The sequence below is a fragment of the Euprymna scolopes genome, chromosome 14 (assembly GCF_053919585.1).
Source record: "Euprymna scolopes isolate OS-2025 chromosome 14, ASM5391958v1, whole genome shotgun sequence".
Classification (NCBI taxonomy): domain Eukaryota; kingdom Metazoa; phylum Mollusca; class Cephalopoda; order Sepiida; family Sepiolidae; genus Euprymna; species Euprymna scolopes.
The window spans coordinates 88,379,440-88,403,174 of record NC_136495.1 but is presented as its reverse complement, the minus strand read 5'-3'; the positions used below and the strand labels follow the sequence as shown (position 1 = coordinate 88,403,174).

At 37.0% G+C, this 23,735-nt stretch overlaps 1 protein-coding gene across 15 annotated transcripts in view; it reads right to left on the bottom strand.

Annotated features, from left to right (window-relative positions):
• Positions 1-23,735, bottom strand: part of LOC145293152 (uncharacterized) — a 589,140-nt gene that overhangs the window by 536,550 nt on the left and 28,855 nt on the right. Inside the window, exon 1 of one of the 15 annotated variants that reach the window (XM_080139587.1) lies at positions 19,795-19,906. The exons of the other annotated variants lie outside the window; for them this stretch is intronic. The gene's annotated coding sequence lies outside the window, so the exon portion shown is untranslated. Of the gene's footprint in view, positions 1-19,794; positions 19,907-23,735 lie in introns of those variants that run through there. 15 annotated transcript variants of the gene reach the window in all.

The following is a 23,735-nucleotide window of genomic DNA, read 5'->3' as shown; positions in this document are numbered from 1 at the left end:
AGTACAGATCAATAAGTCTCCTGTGTGTCATGAGTAAGTTGCTGGAATTCATATTAAATACAGAAGTAGTCAACCACCTCAGCAGAAATAACCTTCTTAGTAACATGCAATATGGTTTCCATTCTGCTAGATCAACAACAGATGTGCTAACAGTTATATTTCATAGGATCAGTGAATCTCTCGACAAAGGCTTCCTTTCTAGGGCAATTGCTCTTGACATATCAAAGGTCTTCAATAAGGTATGGCATAAAGGCCTACTTCACAAGATTTCCAACTACGGTATAACTGAAAATGTTTTCTCAATTATTAAATCATTTCTCTCTGATAGGCTCATAAGAGTAGTGGTTGATGGGCAGAAATCAGTGGCCCAGAGTAGTAATGCTGGAGTCCCTCAGGGGTCAATCCTGGGCTCAACTCTCTTCCTGATCTATATCAATGATCTCCCAAAACACATACTTAAATCATTCGTTGACATCTATGCTAATGACACGACCATCTATGGCAACACATCAAAGGCCGTAAATGACAAAGTTCTCTCTGATTCTCTCTTAAGCGCGTGATACAGTGGGGGAAGAGGTTTTTTTTTTTTTTTTTTTTACAAAGGCATCACCACATTATCAAGGCCCAGAGGCCACTCAAGGATAAGGGTTAAAGAGTGTACAGTAGAAGTTGGCCAATATAGTAATCATTAGTAATGAAAATTTGGTAAATTTAATAACTTATATGGAACGGCTCATCAAGAACTTATTTACCTTAGACTTGAACACAACCATATTGTAGTCAGCCGGAAAGCAGGAAAACGGAAGACAATTCCACAGGCGTGCAGTTCTAAGAAAGAAGCTTTGTTCATGGAATCTATGTTTAGGCTTAGGCACAGATAAAGAGTGGGGGAAATTATTGATAGTGTTTACAGCTAGACGAGTGTTTCTTGTGAAAGTTTGGCGAGGGGGGACCATAGATTGAAGCTCAGTTGAACACTTTCCATGAAAATAACGATACATCAGAGACAAACTCGCAACATCTCTTCTGTGAGATAGATGTTGTAAGGAGGAGAAAAGGACATCTCCTACGAGGCTACGAAGTCTATTTTGAACTCTATCAAGGCAGGACAAGTCCTTTCTAGCAGCTCCTGCCCAGATGTGGCAACAGTATTCCATCCTTGGACGTACCTGGCTCTTATATAGATAGAGAATAGCATCAGCAGTGAGATATCTACTGGATCGATAGAAAGATCCCACCGTTTTTCCAGCGGCCTTGGCAACAGATTTGATATACGTGTTCCATTTAAGATCAGGAGTAATGGTCAAGCCCAGAAGCTTATCAAAACTTGAGGCCTCCTGAAGACGAGAGCCATTCATTTCAATTGATGACAAATGTGGATTAAAATGTTGATGATGTAAAGAGAGAAGCTTGGTTTTAGATGCATTAAAAGTAACCAGCCACTCCTTTCCCCATTGTACTACATGCTCAAGATCAGAGGAGAGAGAATTGGAGAGTATTTGCTCGTTTACTGTCTTAGATGTGGTACCATAAATGGTAGTGTCGTCAGCATAAATGTCTACAAATGATGTAAGGATATGATTTGGAAGATCATTAATGTAGATCAGGAAAAGAGTTGGGCCCAGGATGGATCCCTGAGGGACACCGGCATTAATACTGTGAGCTTCTGATTTTTGCCCCTCAACTACTACTCTTATGAACCTATCAGAAAGAAATGATTTAATAATTGAGAAGACTTTTCCAGCTATACCATAGCTAGCGATCTTATGAAGTAAACCTTTATGCCATACCCTATCAAAGGCTTTAGATATGTCAAGAGCAATTGCCCTAGAAAGATTGCCACCGTCGAGAGATTTGCTAATCCTATGCGGTGGCTGATTCTCTCTTAAGCGCATGGTACAGTGGGGAAAGAGGCGGCTGGTTATTTTTAATGCATCTAAAACCAAGCTCCTATCTTTACATCATCAACGCTCTGATCCCCATCTGGCATCAATTGAAATGGATGGCTCTCGTCTTGGGGAGGCTCCATGTTTTGACAAGCTTCTGGATTTGACCTTTACTCCTGATCTGAAATGGAACACGTACATCAAGTCTGTTGCCAAGGTCGCTGGGAAAATGGTGAGATCCTTCTACCGCTCCAGAAGATATCTCACTGCTGATGCAATTCTCTATCTGTATAAAAGCCAAGTACGTCCAAGGATGGAGTACTGCTGCCACATCTGGGCAGAAGCTGCTAAAAACAGCCTATCCTGCCTTGACAGAGACTTTGTGGCTTAGTGGGGGATGCCTTCATCTCTTCCCTGCAACTTCTCTCCCACAGAAGAGATGTTGCGAGCCTGTCTGTTTTATTGTTATTTCCATGGCAAGTGCTCGTCTGAGCTCCAATCTCTGGTCCACCTTCACCAATCTTTCACGATAAACACCTGTCTAGCTAAAACCACTGTCAATAATTTTCCCCACTCTTTATCTGTGCCTAAATCAAAACGTAGATTCTATGAACAAAGCTTCTTTCTTAGAAGTGCACGCCTGTGGAACGCTCTTCCGTTTGCCTGTTTCCCGCCTACAATTTGGATTTCTTCAAGTCTAACATAAACAAATTCCTGATGAACCGCCCCCTTAAGTAAGACACTTTATCAAATCTCCAATGCTGACAATTACTACGATACTATCCCATTGATTACTGTACACGCAATGACCCTTATCCCCAAGTGGCTTCCGGGCCTTGATAAGTGGTGACCACCATGTAAAAAATCTACAGATAGTGTTGCTTGCAGACCTTCATACTTTTTTGGAAAATAGTGCTAGAAAATAAGGATCACCCTTTATCATTTTAAATAATTAAATCAAAACAAATTTTTTTTGTAGATCGTTTTCGTATTTATAATTTTTATTATCTCAATTAATATATATATGAATATATATTTTTAATATTGGAAACCTGTTATAAAAAAATCTTTGTTTGAACTTCATATTGCATAATATTTGAATTTAATATCATTTAAAGTTTTTTAAAAATAATTATTCTTTAGAATTATGCTTTTTTTGTTGTAATTCAAGTAATTATATTACCGATAAAAAAAATATTATCAAGTGTTTATTTTTTTTAACATAATAATTTTATGTCCAATTTTATTTACAACTTTAAGGTAAGTGAAATAAAATAATGAGATTTTATATATATATATATATATATATATATATATATTTTTAATTATTTGATCTTTTCAGCTTTAAAAAATGTTGAAATTTTTATCGACCTACATTTATTTTTAGTTTTCATAACATGAAATGAGGGGGGAGGGGGTAGAACACCTAAAATAATATTTCCGCTAATATATTTAATGCAAGTTTATTTAATAATGAACAAATATCGAAAATTTCAGGAAAATATGACGAATATTTGATTTTTGCTAGATTTTTAAAACATGGGTATGTCTACGGCTTCAAAACATCACTACATAGGAAGGTTGTTTTAAAGCGTCAATGTAAACACAATTTTTGTCTCGCATTTTCATTATTTTTGTAGCTGTAAAAAATTTTTTTAAATATTAGCAATTTATTTTAAGCTTCTTTTAAATGGTAAAAAACGTTAGGATAACAATATTAAATTAAATTACAGTTACAGTTACATTGTGTTACATACAGCGGGGGTTAAAACTCTGGTGCGCGTTGGAGGTACTTAGTGAACAAATATATTTTGTTTATGTATTAAAAGCTATTTTGCTATTTTTTCACGACCTGCCCCAGCATAGTATAAACACCCCAATCTCCCCATGTTAAGGACGGCTTTCAGAATAAACACCCCCAACCTCCCCATCTGTGAAAAAAAGGATTAATGATTGCTCAAAGAGAGGGAGAGCGGTGTGCACTTACCTTGCATAGTAACCAAAGGAGATTGCTTTGCCTTCTCACCTTTTTTTTTTTCCAAGTCAGGTGACAGTTAATCACATGACCTTTTGGTTATTTAAAAGGAGATTTCTCTCTGGTGGGATAAGTTTTTTTTAGATGCATTGATGGCTGGTGCCGAACAGCTATTCTTTGATTGATTTGAAGAGATTGTTAACATACTGCCACGTCACAGAAGGAGGCAATTTTCTGCAACCTAAGGTAGGTGCTCATTGCTTCCTTTTCTTGACTGACACGGAATGAGAACTTTCTAGTAAATCATTTGCTGCATTGCAGAAATCTGTAACCAAATATTTGACTGAAGTTGACATATGTGTTAGCAAGATTCAGCTGTTATCCTCTGAGGAGGAAGACTGGGTTCAAATTGAGAAAGAATCTCTGGCACATACCCTGAGATTCAGAAGGGAACTGGAGCAGCTCGAGTTAAAAGTTCCTCCTACTACCTCTGAGTCCATAAGCTCTGCTCCATGTTCCCCTGGAATTGAAAGAGGTGCATCTTTTATCGTGAAGCTGCCTCAGCTCCAGATTACTGGGCCTACTTTTATTTTGTTTGTTTTTTCCGAACAAATAAATAATTTTAATGAAACATTTTTTTTAATTAAAGCAACTTTAAAGAGTCAACAACAAAATAATTTAGATGAAACTAAAAAATCATTATCTAGTTTAATTTTTTTTGTTAATTATTTCATGCTTCAGTCATAGTTTAAAATACTGATTTCTCCCTCGGATTTTAACAACAGGTGCACGAAAAAAAATGGTGTCTCCATTTTTGGCGATAAACTGTAGGTACCCCCCAAGACCTATATGTTCTATCAGGTGTTTTTGATAAACTTGAACTGAGATATCTCAAGGTTGTGTTAGGTGTCAAAATCAACACCAGTGGAAATAAAGTTCAACTGGAAGCTGCTTTCTCTGACTACTTGAGAAGAAATCCAGTGGATTCATTTCCCCCTCCAACGCAACAAAAAAAAGTCCCTTAGTGAATCTGCTGAACATTCAGATAACTCCTGCAGTTGTGATGAAGAACCATCTCAGGTTATCTTCAGTTATGAGCATCAAGGACAATAGGTTGCTGTCTACTATGACACCAACTTTAACATTGGCTAAGTCATTGAGGTTATATCTGCATCCAGCGCTGACATAAAATTTTTATCGCAAACCAAAGGTAGAAAAGATTTTTTTGAATGGCCTTTGTCAGATGACACTGCACAGGTAGAGTCAGCATTTGTTTACAGCTGGGGTTTTGAGGTAATGCCAGTTTCAAGTGATGGTAGGATTTGGAGTGTCCTTGAAGCTTATGAAAGAATTCTGAGAGAAAAATCAATAAAGAAAGGAATTGTAGTAAGACGTCTGTCTATAAAATGTCTTGTTTACTTGTCTTTTAAGTTGAAAGTTTTTCAATGCTTGAAAAAAATTACTTCTGACTTTTTATATAACAAATTTCTAAATCTTATTGTTGTCGGTCCTTTTTTGCAGAGTTTGCGGAATTCCCAAAGTAAAAATATTTATGTGGCAAAAAGTTTTGTTATTAGAAACAAGGCAAACATTTTTTTTTAATTCCTCACCTAAAAATTAGTAAAGTTGCAAAGTTTTAAGCTTCTACCTCCAATGGTTACATTTTTACAGCAATTTCAGTAACGTATACTTTTGACTCATTTTTTTAACCCTTTTTCACCCTTTTTACCAAATTGTCTATTCGACTGCTTTTACATGGTCCACAATTGAGTGGTTTTATCAATTTATAATAAAAAGAAAAAATTATCTTGATCTCTAACTTTCACTATATGTTGGTATCATAAAAACTAAGGAATCCTGAAAATTTGAGCTTTAAACTCTAAGCGGTTCCGGAAATATCGCAATTTTGGTATTTTACGTGCATTGCATTGAGGCGCAAATTCATGAAATTATGAAATTACATTTTTGGGCATAAATCAATTTCTAGACAAGGTAGAACCTTGAAAATTTGCATGGACAAGGTTTCCCACACAAGGAATCCAAAAATCACGTTTAAAACCTCTGAAAATGAAATGTTTCTGAATTATTGAACTTTTAAGCCCAGATTTGGGTATTGGTCTAAGGCGACCCACAAAACATGTGGTACTATTGGAAATTGAATTTTTTTTGTTCCTAGACATTCTTAATAGTCTGAAGTTAAATTCTTAAAAAAAAAAAAGCTGTTCGGTTCTTTCATCAATCGAACCTCAAAATGGGCAGTTTTACGGGCCTCACTTCCAGACAGAGCAGTGTACAAGGAGTCACTTGACTTCACCATAAACAGGAAATCCTGAATTTTATTTTGACTTCCTGTTCATTTAAGAAGTGGTATTTCTGCTTTCTTGTGTTTCTTTAAGTTGGCTGAAACTATTTTGTCTGTTTTTTGTTTGATTCCAGAATGCAAGTAGCAGGTAAAGCCAAGTAACCAGATAGCTCACAATCAAACCTCAAAAATTGGCCAATCACAGTGAATAATCCCAAATAATAAACTGCATGTGGTGAGGATACAATGTGTTTGTAGCATTTATGAAACCCTAAAAATTCTCACGCCCTCCCCCTGTGATTAACCCATTTTTTAGGTTTAATTGTGAACTAGTGAAGAAAGATTAAAAGCCCATTTTTCTGGTAATCAATGCGGTGGGTACGGATACTAAGAAACGGTTGGTACCTATGCTGGGTGCGTACATGGTTTGGATTTTTTGGCATGATAGTCCATTAAAGTCAAAAACTATCAACACAACACAACATCTTATGCATGTAAGGCAACATATGCTGTCACGGTTTTATCGTAATCCTCGTCAGAAATAGTAAAGCTCCTTCCACTTGAGTTTGTTTTAGGTACGAGGATGCTACAAATGATGTTTTTGAAAGGAACAGGACACAGGTCAGCACTGCGAGGCCAGTTGAAAGTTTTACATGGACCATGGTGGTGCATGAACTGAACATCAACATCACTTTCATTGAGGTTTACTTTCTGCACCAATCCGACCCACTAGAACGCGTTGTACACACATGTTATGTACGTCAAAGGAGCAACATCCCCAATGTCAAGATGAGTAGGGATTTTAAAGTCGTGAATGTCAACAAATGAATTGTCCTCACTACAAAGTTTGTGTCCGATCTTGCATCCTGATTGTGGAACAACATGACTACTTCTCATTCCGAGTACTGTTTTCCCATCCATAAACCTCTTCACCAATCTATCCCTCACTTTAACCATGTCTTCCTTGTCGATTCCAAAGAACACAATGGACTTCATTTCAGCTTGGCACACTTCCAGTACTGCTTTGTAAGTTAGAATATGGATGTTCAACCATCTCTGCAAGCTTCGCTTTGTTGCATGCCATATAACGGCACCACCAATCCCATCACAAGGGGACTTCCCATGGATGGTTGCAAAAAATATCCACTCAGCGTCGATATTGTAATCATCTTTGTGGAAGCACAGATTAAGAAAGTTTTTAAAGTTCTTATATTGGCCACCACAACCATCTGAAACATAGATTTTGTTGATATCAGTGAGATGTTGTTTAATGAAATCTGTCATCAATTTTTTGAACAAAGCAAGTGTCGTGTGTATTGTCACCAGAGATAAAACATTGTGAGTGATGCTGTAAAACTCCCACTTCGTCTTTGTAGTATATATTACAAGGGGGTGAAGTGTGCAGTACTCTTTGCTTCAGTGAAAACTTTGTATCTCATCCTGAATGAGAAACCGATAGTTTTCAGCGAAATCCCCTAATACCATGACCTCAGTTGTTCCCAAATTTTCTTTTTTTACCTTCACATAACGTGCTTGGGCTTTGGTGAGGTATGAGTGTCAAGTCATTTCATTAATCTTTTCCACAAAAAGCTCCTTGTAATCCCCATATATTGTTGTAAGTGTCAACAGAGCAACTCGATCAGTTGTCTGCCATTGGCAGTAGTGGAATTCGGATTCCATATCCAGGTGTGACACTTCATCATCCAGGAACTGTTCCAGAGCTGCACTCCCACAACATGATTCGCAATGATGCATCATACAGGCCCTGTTATCTGTGTCACAAACCAGTTTCTCAATCAAGTCTTTGTATGTGAATTTCCAGTCAATTGCATCAACAAGCAACACTGCATTTTGATGGGTGCTGCACACACAAACTGAATGGATCCCTGATGAACCAGTGAGGACACATCACGTAGAGCAGAACTTGGAGAAGCCAATTTTCACATTTGGATATTTTTCTTTGAATGCAGCAAACATTTCTGACAGGTTACAAAGAACCAGACGCTTTTGTTTGTGCACATTCTGTCTGACACTTACATAATCCTTCTTACCTGGCATCTGGCGACTGTATTCGTCATCTTCATAAAAACTCAGTACCAGGTCAAGAGTTTCCTGAGGAAAGGATTTTCCTTTCTTTGGATCTCGTGTTGCTATAATGCCACTAACCTTTTTCAGATGCCAGGCCGTCCGAATCAGGTACTCACTCCAAATTGTTGAGCAGCAAATTCACGTGACCAGAGTCAATATTTGGATCTTCTGAGGGTACGTAGCCATTTTTAGTTTTTCGAGCATCAAATCATGCAGTCGATCCAACTTTTCAGCCTTTCACAGGACATCATTTTTCTCAAAATCAGAATCAGACGTATCGAGCCCTTCAACATCGTAGGCTTCTGTTCATCACTTTCTTGAGTTTCTATTTGGCACTGCTCACAGCAATACCACTTCTTAAATGAACAGGAAGTCAAAATAAAATTCAGGATTTCCTGTTTATGGTGAAGTCAATACACTGCTCTGTCTGCCCATTTTGAGGTTCGATTGTGAGCTAATGAGGAAAGAACCAAACAGCTTCTTTTTTTTTTAAGAATTTAACTTCAGACTATCAAGAATGTCCAGGAACAAAATAAATTCAATGTTTTTTGGGTCGCCTTAGACCAATACCCAAAAGTTCAATAATTCAGAAACATTTCATTTTCAGAGGTTTTAAACGTGATTTTTGGATTCCTCGTGTGGAAAACCTTGTCCATGCAAATTTTCAAGGTTCTACCTAGTCTAGAAATTGATTTATGCCCAAAAATGTAATTTCATGAATTTGCGCCTCAATGCGATGTACGTAAAATATCAAAACTGCGATATTTCCGGGACCGCTTAGAGTTTAAAGCTCAAATAGTTTTTATGATACCAACATATGGTGAAAGTTTGGAAAAAATCTGAGAAGTAAGGGTATCATGGTCTGGATGATTTTAGATGGAATTACCCAACATAAGAAATGACATTGCTTAATATCCGGAAAGCTACTTATTTGTGGAAAATTTAAATGTGATATTCGTTTTCAGTATATCCAAAAACCTTAAGAGGTAGTCATTTTAAAGAAAAATGTTAAGGCGAAAACAAGGTAAAAATTTACAAAATGTATCACAATGAAACTTTTTATCGGACTCCCTAATTATTATTAATAATTATTATTGTTTTTATTATTATTAAGATATCCTCAGTTTAAAAAAAAACGGTTTTGTTTTACAGATTCAAAAAAATGGTCTTGACAATGAGTTAAAAATTAAAAAAAATTATACAAAATACTATTAGAAACCCACCTAATAAATGTCATGAAGACATTTATTGGTTGTGTTTCTAACATTATTTTGTATATTTTTAAGTCATTGTTGAGATTTCAAAGACATGAGTTACCACAGTTAGTTTTCTTGCACTTGTGTAACACTAATTATCGAAATTAGCAAACATTTTACATTAAATAAATACACTAAAAACTTATTCAACTAGGTAGAAGAGTAACTTATCTTCCCTTTGGTAATATTTATTTCAGTGCTTATGTATTATGTTACTGCGCTAATTTTTCAAATAGTATTTTCAAGCTAAATTCAGTTTCACAATATCTTTTTTTTTTATTTAATTATTAGGTGAAAGTACAGAATAGTTAAGAAAACACCCTTCCCTCCCCAGAAGTAAGAAGTAATAAATACCATAACAGAAACGCATGTACATTTCGTTGTTTTTTTTAACGTTTCTAGTACATGTGTACTAAAAGCATTAAAAATAGCATAGTATTGTTTGGAAATTAAATTTGAAAAACTTGAAAATAATTTTTTTAAATTGACAAACTCAGAATAAAAAAATGGAACTTTTTTCTGCTTTCGTTTTGAAAGCAGAAAAAACAGTTTTCCATTTTTAAGCGAATACAAAACGAAACTCGTCAATACGCTGACTGTAGTAGCAAGTGTTTTTCGTTAAATTCTATATTCTGTAATTTCAATAAAAGATAACATTTTAAAGACATTTCCGCACAATTAATAATTATCAAATATTTACATATTATTCATGAAAATAATTCTGAAACTATTATCTATATGAAAATGGATGATATATACCGATTTATCTTATCAATTTTGAAATATTCTTCGTCAACTTTGCTCGGTTGTAACTTTGCTTCCTGTGGTCGTAAAAATATAAATCAATGTCCAGTAGAGATGGACTTTTATGCTTATATAGCCTGCAAAATTTCAGCCATATCCAATCAAATTTGACCCTGTGCATTTGTATCCAAACGTAACATATGAAATGTAAACATTGAAAAAACAGTTTCCCTTTTTGCTGTTGTCATTATTTTTACCATTTTTTTATTTTTAACTTGGAGTGTAAAAACATTGAATGCATAGAAGCAAAATAAATTAATATCGTCAGAACGCTTACTCTATTCTCTTTCCATCAATGTAATTCTTTTAAAAAATGACCCACAAATAAAAAAGATATGACTTGTTGAAGCATATTAGGTATGCAATATTGCCGATGTTTACGGAAATACAGCATACGCTTGTAATGCTACTTTTCCAAATTTTCCAGAGAGGTCTGAAGGGAACTGATTCAAATTTCTGGGAAGAGAATCCCCACCTTGTTGTCCATTTTGCGAGATACTAGGGAGGTGGTTAAAGGTCTTCTCATCAAGGGAGATTAAATCACTGGCTCCACCCTTAATACTAGTCGGGGGTCATTGGAGGATGTACCATCTTGGTCAAGGCTTGATCCCTCTTGAAAAGATACTTATCTTCAGGCTAACTCAGCTTGTCACACTCAAGGTGGAAACTTCTTATGCCTCCCCCTGTTTTGTGCGTTACATTTAGCAAGGATGGTGACCAGATTTCTGCCAACTATTTGTTGGACACTGGCAGTGGTCGAACTTCTGTCGGGTAAGGTGTTAGAACCCCTTGGTTCCTTCACATCCGTTGGACTGGATTGCGAACTCAAATTGACTACCATACTTGGAGACTGTTGTAGGCACTTTAGGGAAGTAAAATTGGAGGTTAGTGTTGGATGTCATTCTCCACATTCTCTTCCTATACTAGTACAGGAGGATCTGGATATATCTGTACGCATTGAAGAGTTGGATTAACTTTTAGACCAGTTCCAATGTCATAATTGCCACCTAGCAGGTAAATTTAAGAGAGGCACAAACTTTATTCCAATTCATGGAATAATTGGATTGGATTTTATTCAAAGCTTGAGTACTCTCTAACTGGTCTTTTTTTGTACAGGCAAGCTTTTATTACTCCAACAGAACTGGTTTCCTTTGGTGAGGTGACGCAGTTCCTTGACTGGATGCGAACTCAGAGAGCCTTACCTTCAATTCTGTTCTAGCATTTATGGCTGCAGTCAAGCCCTCTCACCTTTATTTCATGCTAGAGTTACAGAGCACATATGAGTATCCACTAAGTGATTTTTTTTCCGGACAGTGACATGCAAAGGGGGTCAGAGAAAATGTTCGAAGTGGAGTTTTTTACACAGTGGTCACCACTTATCAAGGCCCGGAAGCCACTCAGGGATAAGGGTTATTGCAAGTACATTACGTTAGTGTGGAGATTTGATGAAGTGTTTACTTAAGGGGGGCGGTTCATTAAGAATTTGTTAACCTTGGACTTGAAGACATTCAAGTTGTAGTCCGGTGGAAAGCAGGCAGACGGAACAGAGTTCCACAGGCGTGCAGTTCTAAGAAAGAAGCTTTGTTCATGGAATCCACGTTTTGATTTAGGCACAGATAAAGAGTGGGGGAAATTTTTCACAGTGGATTCAGCTAGACGGGTGTTTTTCGTGAAAGATTGGCGAGGGGGGACCAGAGATTGGAGTTCAGATGAGCACCTGCCATGGAAATAATGATAAAACAAGGATATGCTCGCAACGTCTTTTCTGTGGGAGAGAGGTTGCAGGGTAGAGAAAAGGGCATCCCCCACTAAGCCACGAAGTCTATTTTGTACTCTGTCAAGGCAGGATAGGCTGTTTTTAGCAGCTCCTACCCAGATATGGCAGCAGTATTCCATCCTTGGACGTACTTGGCTTTTATATAGCCTTGCACATATTAGAACATATAGCGTGAAACCTGGAGAGGAAACAGCTTTACCAGGACTATCTACAGGTTTTCCAGCAGTAGGAACGGGAGGGTATAATAGAAGATTTTTAGGCCTCCACAGAGATTTAATGAATTCATTTGGATTCCACATAGACCAGTTGTGAAATAAGACTCGACTTGGACCACAAAATTTGGCCAGTATTCAACTGTAGCCTCAAGGTTGGGGACTCTCTATCTTTGAATAGAAGCTACTTACCAGGAAGTAAACTTAACAAATGACCTGTTGGATTTGCTGCTCACTTTCCACTCCAATAATCATGTGTTGGCAGACATCAAGAAGGCCTTCTTGATGATCCGCCTGAAGCTGGAATCGGATAAGAACAGTTTGTTTTTTTTTTTTTTGTAAGGATGGAGGATGACTTTGTTGTTTTAGGTACAACACAATCATTTTGGGGTTTGCTTCCAGTCCCTTTATCTTAAATTGTGTTCTCTGCTATAATGCTGCACAGTTTCCCATGGATAACTGCAGATTTATAATGGAAAATCGTTTTTACATAGATAATCTCATGTCTAGTTATAGTCCAGAGGAGCTGTGTGGATTATACACTCTCTCTCAGGAGCAGTTACCTCAAGGAGGCTTTGAACTACAGTCTTGCAATTCTGACTATATAGGAATTCAAAGCAAGATGGAGGAGCATGATACACTGAGTGCTCATGGCAGTGGTTATCGGTAATGTCCTTCGAGTGGCTGCAGTTAAGTGCAACCCTGATGCTTCTACTAAGAGACAAATTCTCGGGGAGACTGCCAGAGTCTATGATCCTTTATCATTGTGCTTGCCTGTTTCATTACAAGGTCGTATTCTGCTAAGCAAGCTTTTGGAGAAAGGATTAGGGTGAAATGTGTCGGTTCCACCTGAATTTTTTTCCTTATGGAAGAGATCTCTCTGGATTGGGGACTGTTTCCTTTCCCTGTAAGGCAACCAGTGAGAGTGAACCTGGTGAACTCTTCCTGTTTTGTGATTCCTCTCCAGAAACCTTTGGGTTCGCAGCATATAAGGTATGGAAGTGTACATCTTGTTTGGTATTTGCCAAGGCTAGGGTGGCTCCTTTGAAAAGGAAAACACTTCCTACTCTGGAACTCATGGCTGTGTTCCTGGCCATGAAATGCCTGCCTACTTTGGAGGATTCATTCCCTCTGAGATGCATGTGGCCACAGATTCTCAAGTGGTCCTCTCTTGGCTTATCTCTGGAAATATTGCAAGCAACAACCTGTTTGCCCAAAAGAGGCTGAAGGATATCCAGCAGCTTGTATCCCTCGTTTCAGTATATTCCAACAACAGAGAACCCTGCCAATTTAATAAATAGGAGAATGACGCTGGAAAGGTTCAAAACCTGCTTCCAGTTCTGGTGCTATAGTCCAGGTTGGTTGAGTAGCGGCACCACTCCATGGGCTACTCAAGACTTGCCATGCCTCAACAAATGCAGCCAAGGTATAGCTTGTGCGTCTTGAAATGCTGCGATCCTCTATGGAGAGGAAACACCTACTGTTCTGCCCGAAAGATTCTCTTCATTTAATAAACTCTTAAGAATTACTTCCTTATAGCATTACAAGCATATGTTCACATCGGCAATATTACATATATAATGTGCTTCAACAATTCCTATCTTTTTTATTTGTGGGTCAATTTTTAAAAGAATTACATTGATGGAAAGAGAATAGAATTAGCATTCCAATGATGTTAATTTTTTTTTCTTCTATGCGTTCAATGTTTTTATGCTCCAAGTTAAAAATGAAAAAAAACGGTAAAAAAATGACAACAGCAAAAGTTGTTTTTTCAATGTTTACACTTCATATATTACATTTGGATATATATGCACAGGGTCAAATTTGATTGGATATGGCTGAAATTTTACAGGTTATATAAGCATTTACTTGACTCTGATTTAGATTTTTATGACCACAGTTACGACCAAGCAAAGTTGACGAAGAATATTTCAAAATTGATTAGATAAATCCGGATATATCAACCATTTTCATATAGATAATAGTTTTAGAATTATTTTCATGTATAATGTGTAAATATTTGATAATTATTAATTGTGCGGAAATTTCTTTAAAATGTTACCTTTTATAGAAATTCAAATCTGCTTAACTTGGGGAAATGGCTCACTATGCGCTCAGCTGACTAAAGTCGGTGCATTAACGAGTTTCGTTGTATGCTCTTAAAAAAAATGTTTCTGCTTTCAAAACGAAAGCAGAAAAATAAGTTTCATATTTTATTCTGAGTTTGTCAATTTAAAAAAAAAAATTATTTTCAAATTTGATTTTCAAACAATACTATTTTGTTGTTTTTAATGCTTTTAGTACACATGTACTAAAAGCGTTAAAAAACAACAAAATGTACTAAGTACATGCGTTTCTGTTATCATGGTATTTATAACTTCTTACTTGTACTTAATGTAGAATTGTGTTTTTTAGTGGTAAAAAAAAAATATATAACAAATAAAAGGCACTTATGCTACCATGCTGAAATAATAACGTTATTATTTAGAAACCTATTCTTAACATGGTAAAGGAAGGGTGTTTTGTTAACTATTCTGTACTTTTACCTAAAAATTAAATAAAATATATTGTGAAACTTCATTTTTTCGAATCTGTAAAACAAAACTTTTTTAACTGAGGATATCTAAATAATCATAATAATTAGGTGGTCCGATAAAGAATTTCATTGTGATGCATTTTGTAAATTTTTACCTTGTTTTCACCATAACATTTTTCTTTAAAATGACTATCTTCTAAGGTTTTCGGGTATACTGAAAACAAATATCACATTTAAATTTTCCACAAATAAGTAGCTTTCTGGATATTAAGCAATGTAATTTCTTATGTTATTGCTGGTGGCCATCTTGGTACATGCGTTTGCGCATACTTTCTTGGGGTTTCGCTCGCGCGTACCCAGATGGCCACCAGCGATAACATAAGAAATGACATTGCCTAATATCTGAAAAACTACTTGTTTGCAGAAAATTTAAATGCAATATTCGTTTTCAGCATACCTTAAAACTTTTAAAAGTAATCATTTTAAATGTTAAGATGGAAACAAAGTAAAAAAATTATCGTTTTATTTCTTTGTTTACATCGTTGAACTTTCAGTAAAGCAACAGAATAGAAATGACAAAAATTACCATCAACTGGTGAACATATAGTTGTTGTTTATCAGGATTCCTGGTATCCTGGTACTGTGAAAGCTATATCAAGAGTATGATTTATGGTTACATCTCAGAAAATAGGGGTATATTTTGGGCCAGATAGAAAGGATTTACAAAAGTGAAAATTGGACAGGTCCCAAAATGCATAAGTCGACTATGGGAATTTCCATCTTTTACAGAAATCCAAAATCTATATGAAAAATTTTCTTCGATTTATTTCTGAGATTAATTCATATCTACTCATTTTTTTTCCTGTGAGGGGAGTAATAAATACCGGCCATGAATGCTCTTTAAGCAGTCAATGGCTACACCCAAATTAAGCTCTCCTTTGGTGAGGAGGCAGGAAAATGCCTACTCTCAATAAAGCTATATTTAAATACCACTATAATACTTAGTTTTGTTCATGAAGAGACACCCACTGTATGATACCATGCGCCAATTTAAAAAAAATTGAAATTTGTACATCCTTATTTATAATTCATGGCTTATAGTAGGTATCCCAAAACAAAATTTTATTTTTATCATATCTAAAAAAAAGTAATGTGGGCATGTAGAATTTTGTAAACCATTTACAAAAATACCAAATTTATTTTGGTAGGTCAATTAGCCATCAAGTTATGATCATTCAAAGTTTGTCGGAAAGTTGAAATTTGCTATCGTGGCCGAGAAGCCAAATTTCATAGTCTATAACTAAAAATGTAAGCTACTAACAAGTGAAAAATCCTTATAAATGTAATGTCATCTTGTAGTAGATGAAAATTAATACAAATTTAGGCAATAAATATTAGATGAAACCAATTTAAACACTAGGCAAAATCCCTCTATCAACGCGAAAACAGTGAAAATACGACACGGAAATGCAACTTTAACTGTTCATATCAATTTCATTTTAATAGCTAATGTATTGAATTTTCTTAGTATGATTCAAAACACATTAGAGATCAAGATAATTCTTTCTTTTAATTATAAATTGATAAAACCACTCAATTGTGGACCATGTAAAAGCAGTCAAACAGGCAATTTTGTAAAAAGGGCAAAAAAGGTAAAAAGAATGAGTCAAAAGTATACGTTACTGAAATTGCTGTAAAAATGTAACCATTGAAGTTAGAAGCTTGAAACTTTGCAACTTTACTAATTTTGGAGTAAGGAATTCAAAAAAATGGTTGCCTTGTTTCTAATAACAAAATTTTTTGCCACAGAAATACTTTTACTTTGGGAAATTTAAACTCGCCAAAAAAGCACTGACGACAATTTTTAGAAATTTTTTATACAAAAAAAAGGCACAAATAATTTTTTTTAAACATTGAAAAACTTTCAACTTAAAAAACAAGTAAGAAAGATATTTTAGGTCTTACTACAATTCCTTTCTTATCGATCTTCTCTCAGAATTCTTTCATAGGCTTCTACTATGGTAGATATCTCAGGAACCCTCCAAATCCTACCATCACTTGAAACTGGCATTACCTCAAAATCCCATCTGTAGACAAATGCTGACTCTACTTGTGCAATGTCATCTGATAAAGGCCATCGTAAATAATCTTTTCTACTTTTTGTTTGCATTAAAAATTTTACTACAGTGCTGGATGGATAATATCAATGACTTGGCCAATGTAAAAGTTGGTCTCATAGTAGACAGCTACCCATTGTCCTTGATGTTCATAACTGAAGATATCCTGAGATGGATCTTCATCACAACTGCAGGAGTTATCTGAATGTTCAGCAGATTCACTTAGGGAAGACATTTTTTGTTGCTTTGGTGGAGGTGGAGATGAATCAATTGGATTTCTTTTCAAGTAGTCAGAGAGAGCAGCTTCCAGTTGAACTTTATTTCCACTGGTGTTGATTTTGACACCTAAAACAACCTTGAGGTATCTCAATTGGTCTTTGAGTGCTTCCAAACCACTTTCTGAAATTTTTTTTATCTGTTTAGACTTCACTGGACCACCATGCTTAATAACAGAGTTAATAATTCTCTCTTTCTCAGCAGCAGCTTGACGTTCTTTTTCCTTCTTTAATCGTCCATTTTGTGCAATTTTTTCTTGGACACGAAGTTTCACAAGGGCTTCTTGTTGTGCATGTTTTTGTCGCAAATGTTTTGCATGTTTTCTGGAGATGCTCAGAATGGATTGCCTCTTTGTTGATGGTATTACTTCCAACCAAGCTGTTGTCTGATTGCGCTTAAGCATATTTGAAGATGATCGATTATGTAGTGATGCATGTCGTTTTGTTTGCATGCTAAAATCTAAATCTCCAAAGGCATGCTCACCTGACAGATTTGTTAAAGGGCAGCTCTTCGAGGCATCTCTCGTCTCCTGATCTACATCTTTTCCAAAAGCACCTCCTTCTAAAAAGTCATGCAACTGGTGCTTAGTGACAATGAGGAACTGAGTATCTTGCGCAAACATTCTAAAACAAGTTCAGGGGCCGTGAGACTAATACAGAGAGACACATTGCCTTCCTCAAAGAACTCCCCATTAAATACACCTTTACAGTCAGATTTTAATAACAACTGGGGATTGTTGATCCAGCATTCTAAACTTAGAGCCATTTTCTTGATATAGTGATGGAAGTCAACATACTGAACAAGTTTCCAGAAAGGTTTGGTTCAGCAAACCAACTGCAGCAAGTAGGGAATGTAGTCATCAGAAATGTCAGCCAAAACACTCTGTAATTTCATATTGCAAGATGTTGCAAACACAGATAAAAATAATTTTATGTGCTCTTTATGGTGATATATTGCCAGGGCATTTTCAAATAGAGAATTAAACCTATTTGCCCGATAACTTGTGATTTGAGATTGGTACCCTTCTTTGCTGCAGAATGCCAGCCATTCTGTCCTGCAACCACTTTTATTGTTTATGAGTGTATGTACGGGTGACGACAAAAAAAAAAAAAATTAATATGCGTTCTGTCACAATTTCTGTTAATGCTGACATAAAAAGTTTTTATGTAATTATTTTCAAATTTTAGGACAAAATAATTTAATATATTTGCTAATATATAGCCTTGGAACTGAGTTTTTATATTTAGTCAGTTTTTTTCTACAAAGCGTAAATGTTGACATGTTTTACGAATCCAAAACAAAGAAACAAAAAATTAGTAAATAAATAATGCTTATTTTAAGTAATTTATTTTAAATAATTTTTTTTTAATTCTCTTTTTTTTTTTTTCATAATTAAAAAAACTTATGTTTCTGAACAATAACAAAAACATATACTTTATCGTCATAAGTCACTAGCCGAACGTTTTGTTTATGGAATTTAATTAAAATAATTTAACAATGCTAAAGTTTATCCAACCGAAAAAATTAAGTTTCCGTCAGTCTCACACAACTAAAAATGTTTTGTACACGGTTTTATTAATTAATTTAATTAAAATAATTTAACAATGCTGAAGTTTATCTAACCGTAACCGAAGGAGAAAGCGATGAAAGATAATATGAAAGTTTGAAAAAAGCTATAGAAAATAAACTGGCATTATTTTTTAAATTGTAAATTTTCATTTTTTTTAATGACATTCTAAAAATATTAATTAAAAAAATATCTTTCTATAACTTTTAAATAATAAAGAAAAAACAAACTCACTTAAGAACTTTGGTAAGTCCATAGAGTTGTTTGTTTATGCTTATGTTTGTGCTGCTACTGGCTAGCTGACAGTTGATAATTGGTCTCTCTGACATTAAGTTGAAAATCTCTGTAGGTACCCCAACTTTTATTAGTGTGCGCTCCTTGATTTATGGGGCCATAAACATGACACCAACAAATTATTAAAGAGGAGATATTCCTCTACAAAACGATGCCTTTTTCGGAATTCTTACTATAAAATTTCTTTCATGTTTCTTTCACTGAAGTTTTCAAGTTGGATTTTTTTTTAGAAAAACCACTTATAACCTTTTAATAACCTCACCATGTTATTAAGTGACCTTTTTTCTTTAAAATGATACCATTTTTATATACTTAGAGACTCACAATATGAAGCGCAACAAATTTGAAAAACATCAACATTTTTTTTGTGTAAAAAATAAAGCGACATTTACCAAAATTAGAGGCATAACTTGAAAAATCCTGAAAAAAAAACTATTAAAGACACAAGAAAAAGAATTATATATCTATAAAGACAAAAGAATAAATTTTATTTAAATCAAAACCATATCAAAATAACCCAAAAAACAAACGAGATATCGCAAGTTGAAGTTAAGGGAAATTTTACTTTATTTACTAGTTTTCGCACCTAAACTAGGCCAGTTTGGGATACCTACTTATAGTAAAGAGATACTGTAGAATAATCAAAAGAACTGTGTTAGTCAATAACACACAACAACAATAATAATAATAGCAGCAACACTTACCAAGGGTTCAGCTCATGCACAAGACAGACATCAGATTGAGCTGGACTGAGGGCTTGTATTTATCTACAAGCATATCCAATCAGGTGATTCAGCCAATCACAATCCAAGGAATAGACTGGCCCATGTGTGCACAATGGAATCTCCCATTGTGCCATAAATAGTTCTCCTCTTTCATGAGAAGTAACTTTAGTCTTTGTCTGCCTACGACTTCATCGTTCGAGTTACATGGTTAAAAATTTGTTGGTTCGTATATTGTTATTCTGCGCGTTATATTGTTAATATTTTGTTATCACCTTGTTAAATTTGTTATTGCTTATCTTCTTCTTCCCCCGGCACCACTTTTTCAATTACCGGACTCTTTTTTTTATTTTATTTTTTTTTTTTTGGACTGTTATCTTTCTCTCCTCTTGTTATACGCCGGCCATGGCATCTGCCAGCTGTGTGCCGACGTTTGAGGTGAAGGAAGATGAGGCATCAGGTGGATGGACAAAACCACCAAAAGTAAAAATTGACGTGGCAAAATTTGTCGAAGACGCAAAGAAATGCGTTGAATTTACGACAGAAACTGGTATTAAGTTGGAACAACCGCGGTTACAGGAGTTTGCTAAGAGGACTATTTCTCTATTTGTAATAGACCGCAAAACAAAAAAACTAATAAGATCAACGAAAGACGTTGTCACCAAATTAATTGCATCAGCAGGTTTAAGAGCTGAGCGAATTACAAAATGTAAAGGATACAACACATGGGCAGCTCTTTTTAAGACGGAAGACGAATGCATAGCTATGACAAAAAAAGAAATCATTACCAATGAGTACGTTCTGAGGATGGAATATTTAGGAAGGCGAAGAACTACAGTGTCCATTTTTGAAGTTCCAGGTGCTGTCCCCGGGGAATACCTAGCCGCTTTCTTACTTAAGTTTGGGGACATAACCGGAATAGAGGAGGACCATTATAATGGAGTATGGACCTTTGACATTCTGCTTAACGCGGAAGCATTTTTACGTATACCATACTACCTGGAGGCTGGTGTGGAGACGCTGCCAATCGTGGTCGCAGGCAGAAGACCAGCATGTCGGATATGTGGGGAAGTCGGCCATCTCACTTACACATGCCCCAAAAGGAAGCCAGCTGTAAAAATTATCCCTACAAATGACCGGAAAATAGGTTATGTAGAACCTAAGGACAATTCCCAGACACCAGCAGAAGAGAAAAACGAAATCACACCTGAAGAGTTTGAAAAGACTTTTAATTCAGAGAAACAATCCCCCAAAAAGAAGGACAACTGGACACTCATCCCTCTTTCAAAAAAATCCCCACCCAAGACTTATGCTAAGTCCCTCTCTAAAGAAGAGAAAATTGAAATTAGAACAAGTAAGGACCCAGGGGGCAATAAATTCAAAACCCTACTTAAACTAAAAGAGACTCTTGATGAGAAAAGGAGAAAATCTGAGGAGAAAGAGTTCCCTGAATCCCTTTTCCCTGAAAAACCGACCTCAAAAGAAAAGCAAATCCCTCGCAAAGCCCCCCCCCTTACTAAAGCTTCCCTGCCCCATAGAGACACCAAAATGACATCTCTAGGTTCTCCCTCCAAAAAGACCCCCAAACCGTCACCATTCTGCTCGCCAAACAACACGCCCAAGAACACCCCTCCCCCTTCTCCAATGAAAACAGACATGCCCCCTCCTCCCCCCTCAGATAAGAAAAGACATAGAAGCCCCTCTGTAGAGACTGAATCAAGAAAAAAAAAAACAACCCTTCTTTAATGGGAAGGATGTGTGCAAGATCATGGCGGAAGTAGAGAACATAATGAAGTCCCATAGCAGGAAAGAATACAGAAACCTCCTCGCTTTCAAATCATACCAAAAAAAAGACATTACTAACCCTGAAAATTTTAAAACAAACCATATACTAACAGTTGTCAGGAAACACGAGGAGGCCAACGCGAGGAGGCCAAAGGACTATGGACTATGCTGGAGGAAGCAAACTCTGCTTTCAACCTTTATCCTCCAGCAGCCTATTTCAACGACAACGATTTAATCGAAATTAGAAAACGATGTGTTGGACGGGTGCATACCTCAGTACTTTACCAGGGGGATCATTAAATTGTTACGCAAAGATAAAAATGGAGGGGATGGGATAGGTAATTTCCGGCCCTTAACGATGTTAAACACAGAGTTAAAGATTTTGGCCAAGATCTTAGCAAATCGTCTGCAGATTGTCTTACACCGTCTAATAAGTCCCGAACAGACTTGTTCTGTTAAGGGCCGGCCGATTCAAGACAATTTGCACACGATACGCTTGATTGTAGAAAAAGTCGACACAGAAGCCGCGCTGATCAACTTAGATCAGTCCAAAGCATTCGACAGAGTAGACCATCGTTACCTAGAGGCTGTTCTTCGCTCGGCTGGGTTTGGTCCCCAGTTTCGCTCTTGGATTCGCCTCTTGTATGCCAACCCCGGTGCTATGGTAGAAGTGAATGGGGTGAGGTCGAAACCCTTCATGTTAACAAGATCGATCCGTCAAGGTTGTCCGTTATCCCCAATGTTATATGTGCTGCCGCTTGAGCCATATTTGCGCCAGCTTCGGGTGAATCCGGTCCTTCGCGGGATTACTTTGCCAGGTGGCTCTACCCCGGTAAAGTATACCGCCTATGCTGACGACGTGACTGTGCTTGTAACGAGCAGTGCCGAGATTAGAGTCGTTGACATAGAAACAAGTCGGTATGCCAAGGTCACAGGGGCCATAATTAACTACGTTAAGTCTATTGGCTTACGTATCGGTGCCTGGAGGGGTATGCCCCTTCAGGGACCCTTTGGTTGGACTGATGGGCCGTGCAAGCTACTCGGCGTCTGGTTTGGCCCCGGTCTCCAGCTGGAGAAAAATTGGTCGGAGGTATTGGAAGCGGTCAAGGTCGCATCTCATTTGTGGGCCTTGAGAAATCTGTCTTTGAAGGGTCGGGCGGAGGTATGCAATTCTCATATCTACCCCCTGATCCTTTACCGTCTATCAGTACTTCCACTCCCGGAGACCACACTAGTTGATCTGGTGCGTGCTATTTTTGCATTCTTATGGCGCGGAAAGCAAGCCATGGTTACTCGGGAGGTCTGTTACCTGCATCCGTCTGAAGGCGGTCTGGGTATGCCTAGTGTGCAAATACGTAGACACACTCTTAGGCTGATATACCTGGATCGAATGTGTACACCAAGTGAGGGAAACGGTGTCTTCTGGATAGAAGACACTAAGAAAGCCTTTCAGGCTTTGGAGAGTGTGCATTCGGCTGGAGGGGAGGCACACAAGTTGTTCCGAAACGAGTGCCCTTTCTATCGCGAGTGTCGGCAGGCCTTGAGATTTCTTCTACGGGTCCAAGAAAGCCTCTCTGACACCCAGCTGTTGTCTCGCAAGGCGCTATATCGGGCCTTAGTGAGGGGATCCGTTCGAGACGAAAAGATTGAGGAGTTCGGTTTTACGAAGGAGGAGCGCCGCTTAATATGGCCTTGGGCGCCTGGGTCGAGCTGCTTCGATAATTACGAGGCATCACTCACCTGGCTGGTAATACAAAATGCCCTCTGGGTCGGCAAAAGACTTTACGCAGCGGGTTTTACGGAGACACCCAATTGTGTCCGATGCGGAGAATGGGAGGAAGACCTTGATCATGCTTTCTTCCCATTGTTCGACCGTTGTGTGAGTTAGTTGAAGGCTTCACGGTTCACATGCTGAGCGAGCGGTTTTTTGTGCTGGAGTCGGTTTCCCCGTGCTGCAACCGGGCACCGACCACGAAGAAAGAAGAACGCTATGTTTTTCTGTGTTTACTAGCAGTTATGAGAGGCGTGATTTGGACGACGCGACAGAAGGAGATTTACGGAGGTGAGACCTTCACTGCTCCCCAGCTTGTCCTCATTTTCAAATATCGATTGAAAATGCGAATTAAGCTGGAGAAGGT